Raw genomic sequence first — 12,670 nt, 5'->3', positions numbered from 1 at the left:
ATATGACTACCTAACTATTGTGTACATATATTTAGGGGAAAAAAAGGGATTATATTTTGCTAATAAATTTTATATCCTGTCTCCTCCCATCTCTCTATTGTATTTTATTTTATACCTGCCAAACACTAATAGAGGTGGTTGATCTTCTGTTAGGCTACTGCACTATAACTCATTACATCTATATGCTTTCACGCACTTTCTATATTATTTTATGAATGTTGCTTTCTCTCTCTGTGTCTCAAATCCCCATCTACAAAAGAGAAATAGTAATAATACTTTTCTTGTGTTCAGTCCTTCATCTGACTTGCCTTGAACTTCCAACTGCATCTATGTAGTCAGGGTACCTGCCTGAAGCCAGTTCCTGTCCTTAAAATGAAAACTCATTGGGAAAGAGACTATATTGTACTATTTATTTGTACAGTGTTAGTGGGAACCTGTCTCACTCTTAAGGCCTCTGAGTACCAATGTATTACAATTACATTTAAAACATGAATTAAAACAAAAAATCACATATTTTACATTCTAAGAGTTTTGAATTTTCTCTGTCAGACAATAGAAATCCAGAGAATTTAAATAGAAACTGATGAGATTTCCTTTCATAATCAAAAGTGGTTTTAGCTCAAATTAATCATATTTCCACAGGGATTTTCCTGTTTGTTTTTGTAGCAGACTGAATAATGGAACAAAAGACCTTTTTTTCAAAAACTTCATCATAGTCTATAATGGAGGGAAGGAGGGGAGGTATGTTTTTAAGGACTTGTGTGTTTAAACTGATGAGTCTTGATATTCTATTAATAGCTCTTTCTGTAGAATTTCCTTATTTATGAAGGTAGGGGAGTATAGTTTAAGATAAAAAAATTGATAAAATAGAAAATATATAAAGGAAGAACCCTCATTCTGAGAGACTTCAAAGCTCTGTTGATGCTAGGCACTGTCTCGAGCTTCAGAGCTCCTGAGTATCAGTGAGCTGGATTTCATCCAAAGCATCATAGGAGGTACACAGAAGAGAGCCCCTCTCTTGTGAAAATTAAGAGCTCTGGAGTTATGGAGAGTGCATTAGAGCTGGACTTTCTGCTGCACAACTTGCAATCAGCTTCTTCAATCCCTTCTCATTTTCCAGTGTCTGTGGGAACCCTTCTTCAGCATTTGACATATAACAATATAGCTAAGTTAGCAATGCACACAAGCACAGTAAATCCTACTTCTATGCTTTGAGCAAAGAAAAAAAAAAAGAAAACCTCATGAGTGGTGCCTCCTTAGTATGTGATATTCACAAGCAAATAATTTGGTCAAATCAAACCACCCACTTGTTCCAGAAAGACCCTACCTGACAGCAGTTTTCCTAATAAATAATGAAACATTCCAAATAGCTGAGAATGAATAGTGCATATTTAATACTGCATCCTTGTATATTGCAACAATGAAATGTTTTAGTGGTAATTTCATAGATTTTATAGATGTTAGGGCTGGAAGGGACCTTGGAGTCCAGCCCCCTGCCCCAGGGGCAGGAAGTCAGCTAGGGTCAAAGGATCCCAGCAAGATAAGCATCCAAACACTTCTTGGTGAATAAGTTTAGAATGCATTTGCAGCATATACGTTTTAGGTATGTGACATGTCAAAGAGAGCAAGGAGGTGGAGGAAAACTAGCTGGAATGGAAGTAATTGGCAGGCTTTATGGAGAGTAGGAATAACCTGTACCACTGAGGCTGTGTCTACATGAGATGTTTACTGTGGAGTTGCATAATTAGCTCTGCAATAAACATCTCAGCACCTACACATGTGGACCTATTGGGTTGCAGGTTAGTATTTTTAAATACAAGTATTATCCTGCAGTGGAGTTTTTTAGTGTGCAACAACACACAAGTAGATGTTGATGGGGCTGGCTAGGGCACAAGGAAGCTTCAGTATGAGGGCTGCATGCCTGCTAGCCCCACACTGAAGCACCCTCATGCCCCAGCCAGCCCCTCTGCAGCATGTTGAGCCGAGTTGGAGCAGTCCAGCGTTAGCAGGAACCTATCATCGCTGTGGTCCTGGGTACGTATTCAAATACAGTACCTGGGAGCAATAAAGTCCAGCATGATATTTGCTAGAGTTTATTGCTTTAAATTAAATGCCCTGAAAGGATCATGTAGCAGTAACAATTCCACCCACTTCATATTATGGGTTGTGCCTACAGCTTTGTAGGTACAAGAAACATAGTTAGCTTGATTTAGCACAATTATCACAATTGTATCAGGTAGACAACCCCTAAATGGCATGCTCCAGATCTCATAATTAAACTACATAATTAACACTCTTCAAAGTAAGGGAAAAAGTTCAAACTGTACGATAGTATTTGTTTCATGGCATCAGCAATTAGATTCATGAGCTAAGTATATTGGTTTATATTTTGAAAATTGGGCACAACTGTAAATTCTATGGGCTTCCAGAACTGCTGTTCATTGCTTAGTAATAGCTTTCCAAGCAGCAATGAAAATCTGTCTTCAATAAACATTGGCAGCTTGTAGAGCTTAAAGGTGACCTGAAAATCGAAAATGAAAATTGAGTTAAGCCTGAGTTTGGAGCTGAATGTTCCCTTAAATCGACAAAAGGGGCATTCAGCACAAAACTACGTTTTAACAACACTTTTAAAAAATTGTCTCTAACATAAGCCTCCTGGCACTTTGTGGGTCATTCATGATGCTATAGAATACATCAGATTATGACTTCACAAACACTAGAATTCTTACTACAAGTCACTGTATTTTTAATGTCACGGGACACAAGTGAAACAAGAAGTACCAAGACTGTAACAAGGAGAAAAATATTAAACAAAAAATGTGTATTTGTATCAAATCTCTCTCTGTTAAATGTCCTTTATAACTTGGATACAGGAGATATTGGGCACATCTACGCAAAATGCTTACTGCGTGGTAGCCTAATAACACTGCACAGTAGTGAACCAGCCAAAAAGCATGCTAATAACCTACTGTGCAGTGTTATTAGGCTGCTGTACAGTAAACATCACAAAAAACCCTGAGCTGGCACTACTGCGCAGTAAATGTAGTTACTGTGCATTCAGTTAGTACTTCATTAAGGAAGTACTAAACTAATATGCAGTAATTATGGTGTATTAATGAATGTGTAGACACGCCCATTCAGTACTTAATTTTGACCTTAACTTAATTTTCATTTTCCATTTTTCTGTTGCAGTTTACCTTACCTCTGTGAAAGATGTCACAGCCAAAAGATCTTTTTTTTGTTTGTTTTTGGGGGGGCGGGGTTAGGGGGTTTGTTTTTTTTTTTTGGCGAAACCAGTAAACACAGGTTGGAGTATTCTACTGTCACTTAAGAAGGCTGTGCTCAAACAAAAATCTGTCAATATTAAAATAGAGTACCTTTCCCACTGAGATTATGTCAAAAACCTGTAAATAGTAGTTAGCACCCAGCAAAGTTTTGAAGAAAAGTTTGCAGGAATTAGTTGGAAAAAGAACAGGCAGAGAAGGAGGAGAAGAACAGTTTTGGAGGAGGCACAATATTTCTGATTGATTTCTCTTCTTTGAGAGGCTGAACTTGTTAGGATGGCTTTGAACAGCAATTTTTGTATTTATTTTCTGTTTGTGTTGGGATCACGATGCTTGAATCCTGGATGGCCACTCACTAGAAGGCAAATTTGGCACAGTATAGAACTGCCACAGATTTCTCAGAAGTAGTGCTATCCTTTACAAAATCTCATCTTAAGCCTTTCAAGTGTGCTTCTGAAGACAAACGGAAGAGATTTGTTTGAGCAACACCAGTTGAGGTTCTAACAATCTCTTTTTATGACTTTTCTTGAAAGCAGTAATACTATCAAAAGCATTGCATACATGCCCATTCAATAAAAGCAGGAACAAGAGCTTCTGTGTTGTTCCCATACATTTCTTGATGTATTTGCTGCTCTGGTAAGCTTCCCAGGAACAGGCAAGCTCCTCTGAATCAACACTTCCCATTCAAGCTAGATTTATGAAACATATAAACTATATTTCTGAAGCATTTTATTTTAAATTGTAATGCTAACACAGTCAGTCATTAGACAACCTGCATAATATGTTGTATATAAACAACTCTTCAAAATGGTCTCTTCTTATTCAGTACATCTAGTCTTTATACATCCTCAGACTTGCATGGATGTAGTGGAGTAAAAACAAGTAATTAGTTAATCAGTTAGGGCAAAATCCTATTTCACATTAAGTGCCCAAAAGCTTCAGGGAGTAGGTGGCAGGGAAAGACAGCTGCTGAAGTTCTGTCCCCAAACCCAGGTCAGGGCTGGAATCTAATCCAGAACAGCTGCTTACCCTCCACTCTTCTAGCCCCTGCTGCACCCACTCCTCCCCGCCTGCTTGTACTCAAATCCAAGATGAGGGGATGTTCCCCCATGTTAAATGGGGGAAAGGAACCTCATCCTGAATTCGAGTAAATGCAGAACTTATTACTGGTCACATTTTGAGATAATTTATCCTTTTCCTTACTCACGTTGATAGGGGCTAGGGACAGACATTACACACAAAACAGTTTAAGTGATCAGAAACTGGTTTAAACCTGTAATGGAACATAAGTTCAGTGTACATAAACCCGTTTCAATATGGCTGAAACTGGTTTAAGATAAATGTGGTTGAATCTAGTATCAGACTTTACTGATTTGGGTCAAACCGGTTTATGTGATGTCTGTCCCAGACCCCTTCTTGTTTTCAGTTAAACCAGAGTACCCCAGCATCCAAGATGCTTTGTATCCCGGCTGGACTTGACTGTGCTCTCTGCTCCAAAGAACAGACTGCCCCCCCTCCCCCAGCCAGAGCTCCGGGGGGGCAACTGAAGGCACAGCAAGGTCTGCCTGGGTTCCATCTCTGCTCACCCCTCTCTCCCTCCCTCCCATCTACCACAGCATGGACCTCAGCCCCATGGACTCTAGCCATGTGGTAGGCTATCTAATGCTGAGAGGTGTCTGTGTGTGTGTGTCTTCAATTTTACTGGGACAGGAAGACAGAACAGTGTCCACTTAGAGCTTTGTGGAGCTAATAAATGGGAACTGGTAATGTCCCTCCATTCCTTCCTTACAAAAAGCTGTTTAAGAAGAGCTTGAACTAATTAGAGAGGCTATGCTTTCCTAATGGGCTGATAACACTGGTTTTATCAGCCCCGCCCTGCTGGCTGGGAGAGGGAGACTGAAAAACTCAGTATCATCAACAGATGCATGCATTGCACCCCCCTCCTCCCAACATTTGCCTCAGAGTGCTAGCCTGGGCCTGGGGTCTGGCAACACTCCCACCCCCTGAGCAGTGAGCAGGGAAAAGCCTGAGACAGTGCAGGCCAGGGTCAGAGTTTACATCCCTTCCTAATCAGAGCATCCTGCCAGGGCCTGGCCATGCTGCCACTCAGCTCTGCCCCATAGAAGGGAAGGGAGTGCTGCTCTAGTGCCCCCCGCTTCTAGTCTGAGCCACTGCAGGCATGTGCCTCCATTTCTGGAATGAAAAGGGAATGTGCATCCACCTCCAAATCAGTTCAAGCTTTGCAGGTTAGACTAACCTGCAAAGATTGAATTAATTCAGGCTCAGGCTTTTAGAATTTCTGTCCCTAGCCAGGGTGACGTCTCTATATCAGTTCTCAAACTTCTTGACTCACGGCACCCCTCTATAACTTTTTTTCTAAATTTAGTGGCACTATATTAAATATATAATGTGATGCATTAAATATATATATTACGGTGCAAAAAAAAAATAACATGACTGGCAACACATTATTCAATTAACTGGAAAAAACACACATGAGTACCTATAACTGGCCAATTGCTCATGAAGAATGTTGGGGGGTGAGGGGACAGAGGCCCATGTCTGGCCCCTGGCTCTGCCCCACCCCTATGCTTCAGGTCTAGCCCTACTTCCCTTCCCTCCCAGCTTTTGGTGGGGCCAGTGGCCATGGGGCACCATCACTGGGCCCCACTCCCCTTCCCACTCCCCTTCCTCTCTCCCCCTCCCTGCTGGCTTTTGTTGGGGTCCAGTGACAGCAGGGCAGTGGCAGTATGCACCCTGCTGCCATGGCAGGTGGGGATGGAGTTCTGCATCCAGCCCCACACCTACTTCTCGTCCGGTTGGGGAAGGGGGCAAATGAGCCTCCCCCCCACCCTCACCTCTGCAGGTTTGGGGCTGGGCCCATTCCCCCACCTTCAGAGCTGTTTTCGGGGCACGGTGATGTCAAAGTGCCACCACTGTGCCCCCCTCCCCCTCCCACTGTCCTTCCTCCCTCCCCCTTCCTGCCAGCTTTTGTCAGGGCTTGGTGGCTCTGCATCCCCCTCACATCTGGCCCTGCCTCCACCCCCACTTCTCATCCAGCCGTGAATGGGCTCTCTCCCCACACCCTCACTCCCACTTCTTTTGGGAAGGGCTCATCCCTCCCCTTTCAGGTCTGTTGTTGAGGAGCAGCAGTGGTGGTGGCTGCGGTGGTGTGGCCTCACCACTGTGCCCCCCCTCCCTCTACTGCTCCCCTCCTTTCCCCTCCCACCCCCTCCATGCTGGCTTTTGTCAGGGCCCAGTGATGGCAGGGCCACTTCAGGGCTGGCCTGTTCCCCACCCCCTCTGGGGCTGCTGTAGAGGTGAGGTAGTGGCGGTGGTGGTGGTGGTGGTGCACTGCCACAGTGCCCCCCATTCCTGCTCCCCTCCCTCCCTCCCCCTCCCTGCTGGTTTTTTTTTGGGCCAGCTGGCTCTGCATCCCCCTGTGTTGCCCCAGGTCCATCCCCGCCCGTGCCTCTCATCTATTTGGGGGAGGGGGTGAACGGACCAGCTCCCCCCACCCTCACACCTGCCGCTTCGGGGCCAGGACCATTCCCCACCCCTTCAGGGCTGTTGGGGCATGGCAGCAGTGGTGGTGGTGGCAGTGGCAGCTGGGCCAGGTGCTGCCTTTGTTCCCCACCTCCTTCTCTCACTGCCCTCCCTGCCTCCTCCTCCATACCAGCTTTTTGGGGGGCCAAGCGGCTCTGTATCCCCCCCCATCCAGTCCCGCCTCCGCTTCTCATCTGGTTGGGGAGTGGGACCTGCTCTCTCCCTCCTCCCTCCCATGTGCCCCATCACCACAGCCTACAGGGAGCAGGGGGGGGGACCAGGCCAGCTGTGCTGGCCTGCCCCCCCACCACGCTCCATCCCCTGTGTGCCCACCATCATGGTTTCACTCCACTGCACTGTCTCCTCTTGGAGCACTTTGATTGGTTGTTTCAGTCAGCCAATCATAGTGTGAATAATGCGTTATGGACAGACAGACCAAGGCTTTTATAATATTATAATATTCCATATTATAATTTATGCCACATTCGAGACTGGCGGTGGGACAACTGAAAATCACTGCTTTAGAGATATTTTTATGGCTCCTGTCACTGTGGGGTCTGGACATCTCATATCTTTAATGCATTTATCCCTGGAGCAATTATGAGCACAGATGAAGGGTCAGATTCCATCTCACTCAAGATGTCTGATGGCACTTAGAGGTTTAAGTGTAAAGTCTAGAAATCGGATATTTTTTATACCTTCTAGGAGTAAGGGCTTTGTGCAAGACATCATAAATAAGTTTTACAATAAAGCCACAGGTTTCCCCATCTTAGGAAGAAACTGATTATTTTCAGCATATTGCCTAAAAAAGGGAGTGAGGCAGGAAAAATAAAAGTGAAGAGATAGCCCTATAAAATGGGGAAGGGGGAGGCTTTCCACGCAGGATGTAGTTGCCTTTGCAAGGTGGCTGGATCCCTGCTGTGGGAAGGGTCTGGTAAACCAGGACAGCGTAAGGCAATGCAGTGCCACATGGACTGGTAGCTTCTCCCACCGGTTTATCCCAGGCTTGGTCACTGATCCCCTTCTTGAAAAGCCTCCTGGAGTAAAGCCTCCCACCTATCCTAGGAAAGGGGGAATAAAGGGATGATTTTCCAGCAGTTTCTGCTACACTTTACTTTCAGCCTGAGCTACTGTCTTACCAGAAAGAAGATGCAGAAACTTCCCCTGGCTCCTAAAGGCTAGTGACAGACATTACACATAAACTGTTATAAGTGATCAAAAACTGGTTTAAACTTGTAACAGAACAGATGTTCAGTGCACATAAACCAGTTTGAAAATGGCTGAAACTGGTTTGAGATAAACCTGGTTGAATGTAGTATCAGATTTAACTGATTTGCATCAAATTGGTTTATACAATGTCTGTCCCAGACCAATTGCTAGTTTATGATAAACCAGACTCCCCCCACATCCCAGCATGCTCTCTGGGCTGGGCAGGGCTTTCTGCTCCACAGCAGGGCTGGCCCCTGCCCCTCTGCCTTACACCTCTCAGCATTAGCTAGCAGACCACATGCTGGCTATGCTGTGGGAGATGACAAAAGCAGACAGGACAGGATTTTTGGAGCTAATCAACAGGTAGCTGGTAATATCCTTCCTTGGAAAAGATGCTGAAGAGCTTGAACTAATGGAGACAGGCTTTGTTTTCTTAATGGGTTGATGAGTTAGGGGTGATAAACATTCCCTGCTGGGCTGCTCAGGAGTCTGGGGGTGGATATCAGAACATCCTGCCGGGGCCTGGCTATGCCCCACCTCAGCTCAGCACTATAGAAGGGAGGGGAGGGCTGCTCTAGCACCCTCTGGCTATTAGCTTGAGCCACTGCAGCCATGTGCCTGATTTTTTTTCAGTCCAGAGAGGATGTCTGTGCAGTGACAAACTGGTTCAGCCTAGCCAGGTTAGACTAACCTGCAAAGATTGAATCAGTTCAAACTCAGGCTTTTTGAATGTCTGTCCCTAACCCAAATGAGCCAAATCCTGTCCCCAGATACTTCCAGGTCTAGCCTGCTGGGAGGAGAAAGGTACAGAGAGACTATTTTGATCTGGGAGCAGGGCTGGTATAGAACACCTGAAAGGATCTCCTGGCATCCCAGGGTATTTTGGTACCCTGGTTGAGAATCACCACTCTATATTACAGGTTCAGGACCTTTATTTATATTTTATAACTTAGACTAAAATAAAATGAGTAATGCTTTTGTATTTCAATTATCTGTAGCCAAAGCATATCCTAAGAGATCATAGCTACAAGTATGTGGATCTTCTAGTTCCTAAACATTGCTACATATATACCAGTATTGAAACTGAAGTTTAGTGTTTAAAGAGGTTTTTTTCTTTGTTTTGTGATTCATCTTCTGGACACACCATCAAAGTTAATGATAATCCTCTACCTTAAAGATGATTTCCTAGGGTGCCACTAGTTTCAATCTTTCGCTCAGCTGTTATATATCTCACACTGCTATGCAACTTTGCCTGCTCCTTAGTGATTTTCAAGCATCACATATTCCTTTGTGATTTCAGTCATGCATAATGGATTAAGAGGCAGGAAATCACTGGGTAATACAGCCAAGGTCTGTGTCAGGGAGAACCCTTAAAATTACTGCAGATAGTGCACTGCTGTTCCCTGTCAGGCTGCTGGAGAACAAGGTCCTATTTAGAGCTTACCATAAATGAAGAAAACATATTTTTCATGCCCTGTACATTCTCAAACTCTATTGCACCCATTTACAGGACACATGGATGCTGTAAAATATTACATCACAGTTTAAATAACAGACTGCTACAGGGCAAAGCTTTTAATTCTGCATATTGTAAAATGGATTTTTCTGACTGTATTTATCAATCACATGCATTGGCTGCTCTTGCAGGCCTCAGAACTTGAACTAAGCAAGTGAAAGGTCTATGCTGGGATGATATGGCCAATACAGAGATGGATATGGTCATGGCCCTGTCTGGTATTCACGCCACAGAAATACAGCATTTGGAATAATGAGGGAGTTTTTGTACAGACACCACAGAAAAAAATGAGCTCTTTTTTTATAAAAATGTTTTCCTGAGAAAATGTCAATGTTCTAGCATGAAATTGGCATTTTAGTCAAAACCCTAATATTCTGAGCTGGGAACTATAACTGATGTTTTGGAAATTACCATGTAACTCCACACAGGAACTATAGTTCAAAGGTAACCAGCAGTAGCATAATGTGATATGGGCAAGCAGGGCAAAAGACCCAGATACTCCTTTACAGTGGGTGCAAGGATGGTGGCAGCAGCAGCTGGGTGTAGGGACAAAGCATGACTGCTGTAGCAGCAACAACTGGGACAGGCAGATTGCACCATGGCAGCAGTAGCCAGGGACTTTTTTGTGGCAAAACTCCTCTTCCCACTCACCCACTCATCCACCCATCCTTTTTAAACCCCCACCCCTCCAAGCCACCATCTCTGTTGCATAGCAGCACTCCCCCACAACCTCTCCCCTGATAATGCATCTATGAGATACATGATGGTCTTCCCTCTCACTGTACTGTTCAGAGAATCCAGTCCACAGAGGAGAACTGGGACCTGAGACTCACAAACTGCAATTTAGATGAGGCAGCACAGTGAAATTTGCAAATGAAAATGTTTGGGTTTAGGATGAAACATTTTCGAGTACTTTGACTTTTCGTTAAAAATAAATTAATTTTATTAAAGCAAATAATGGAAAGCAAAACGTTTTTCACACAACAGTTAGACCTCCAGTTTTCCATACAATAAAATCAACAGAAATTTTTGTAACCAGCTCTCTGAGGACTTAAGTGGTGAATGCATGGCACAGAAGCATAAGACAGAAAGAGCATTTTTCTGCAGGACACAGGCCATATTTTGACTTTAAGGTTCCAGGCACTGACCACATACAGGTGGTATGTTTCTACTGGGAGAGTTACCACTTTCCTTGCCCTGCTGTTTTTTTGGAGAAAGATCTTCAGGTGTCAGCTTTCTCACACCAGTAAATGCTTCTATACTCCCTTTTGCCCTGGTCTAGGAGGGGAGTGGAGCAGTGGAACAAATCCCCTCCCCATTCCCTAAACTGGGGACTCCTGACCTGGGGAGCAGGCAGGGTTCATGACTTCTCCCATACCTTCCCAGACAGGTCTGGGGAGAGGGCAGAGGGTTTGCCTGCTGCTCCTTTGCCCTCCACCTGCTCCCCAGACCAGGGTCTCTGGGGGCTGAGGGCTTTGTCTTGCTGCTCTCCTCCTAGAAATTTCCAATAGTACAAATAAATGCCTGTTGTGACTCTTGAGGTACAACTAAATATTCAACATTAAATGTTTTAACAGTGATATATAGTGGGCATGCCTATATGAGATGCTTTACTGCATATTAAACTAATGCACAGTAAAGTGGCACCGTCTACATGTGCATGGGACTTATTGAACATTAAAGCAGTCTAATGCATCAGTTGCTAGTACCAACACATACAGGTACTAGATAAACAGTGCATTAGCTAATATGGCATAGCACATGGGTAGAGGCTGACCAGGAACAATTTGCTCAATAGATCCTGGCCAGAAAGACAGCTGCCCCTGCAGCAGGCACAGCTCTCCCCACCTGGTAGAGATCAGGAGCTAGAACTTCCCCTGGCTGTTGCAGGGGGGCAGAGCAGGGCAGGAGCAGTCCTAGAGTGGGCTGTTCCTGTCAGGTGCTATTTGCTCCCGACAGGGGTGCACATGTAGATGTCCACCCACAAGTGCATTAATAAGCCTGAATTTTCTGCACATAAAATTGAGGTGCATTCATTGCATGTCTACACACTCCTAGTGAGTAACAGTGTGCAGGCCAGGCCCACGTTGAGATTTTTGAAAATTTTCAACAAAACGGTGTCTTTTTTTTTTTTTTTTTTGCAAAGAATTATTAAGTATGTTATTTTACCTTCTATTTTATAATTGAAAATGTTTGGATTTTGAATTTTTAAATGAAATTCACAAATTCTTTGTGAAAATTTCAATAAAAATATCTGATTTGCAGTTTCAGAATATAAACAACAAACTAGATTGAGGCTGCTTTAATTACTCCCATTTTTCAATGTCATATAAATAATCACACATATAGTCTATTATAGACCAACATAGATGATTACTCACAGTATTTTAGAAAGCAATTTATCTTAATAAATACAATTATATACCTCAGACATTTGGTCTTCTAATGGTAATTGTGTCAACTAATACATTTTCCAGCTAGCAAAAATATTTGGTGAATTTAAGCTTAAGAAATTATAATTATCTTTGTGTGGTATATTACAGGAACTGATTATGCTAGGTATAAAAATATGACTTAATCTATCTAGCCATGTTTGAATCATAACAGGCACTTGAGGAAATACAGGTGTCTTGAATATTTAGAACAGTTCTGAAACTGAAAATATGTAGGTTTATAAATTATCATACTAAAATGCTTCAAAAATAAGACTTCACTTAACAACAGTTTGATAAATGTCTTCTAAGCCTACCACATGTTTATTGTATATTAACTGAATATTTGATTCTTTATTTTTTCATCATTAATGCTTTTAAGAAATATACTTAAAAGTCCTCAAGGCCTCTGTATAAATGTAATCAGAGCTCTTTTACAACATAATTTCAAACTTACTCTCTGTTCAGATTAAATTTGTTTTCAAAATGACCACTTCTAAATAGCATATATTGAAAACTGCAATTAGGAAATTATTAATGAATATTTGGTTTTGTTAATGACCATTAACATTAAAAATCACAGACCATGACTGTTTTACATTGATCTTAACTATTCCATTCTTGAAACACCCAGAAGTAAGACAAACAATCATGCTTGCCTAACCTTCTAAATTAACTGTTGC

This window comes from Alligator mississippiensis, chromosome 1 (genome assembly GCF_030867095.1).
Source record: "Alligator mississippiensis isolate rAllMis1 chromosome 1, rAllMis1, whole genome shotgun sequence".
NCBI lineage: Eukaryota > Metazoa > Chordata > Crocodylia > Alligatoridae > Alligator > Alligator mississippiensis.
Note: the sequence above shows the minus strand (reverse complement) of the source record.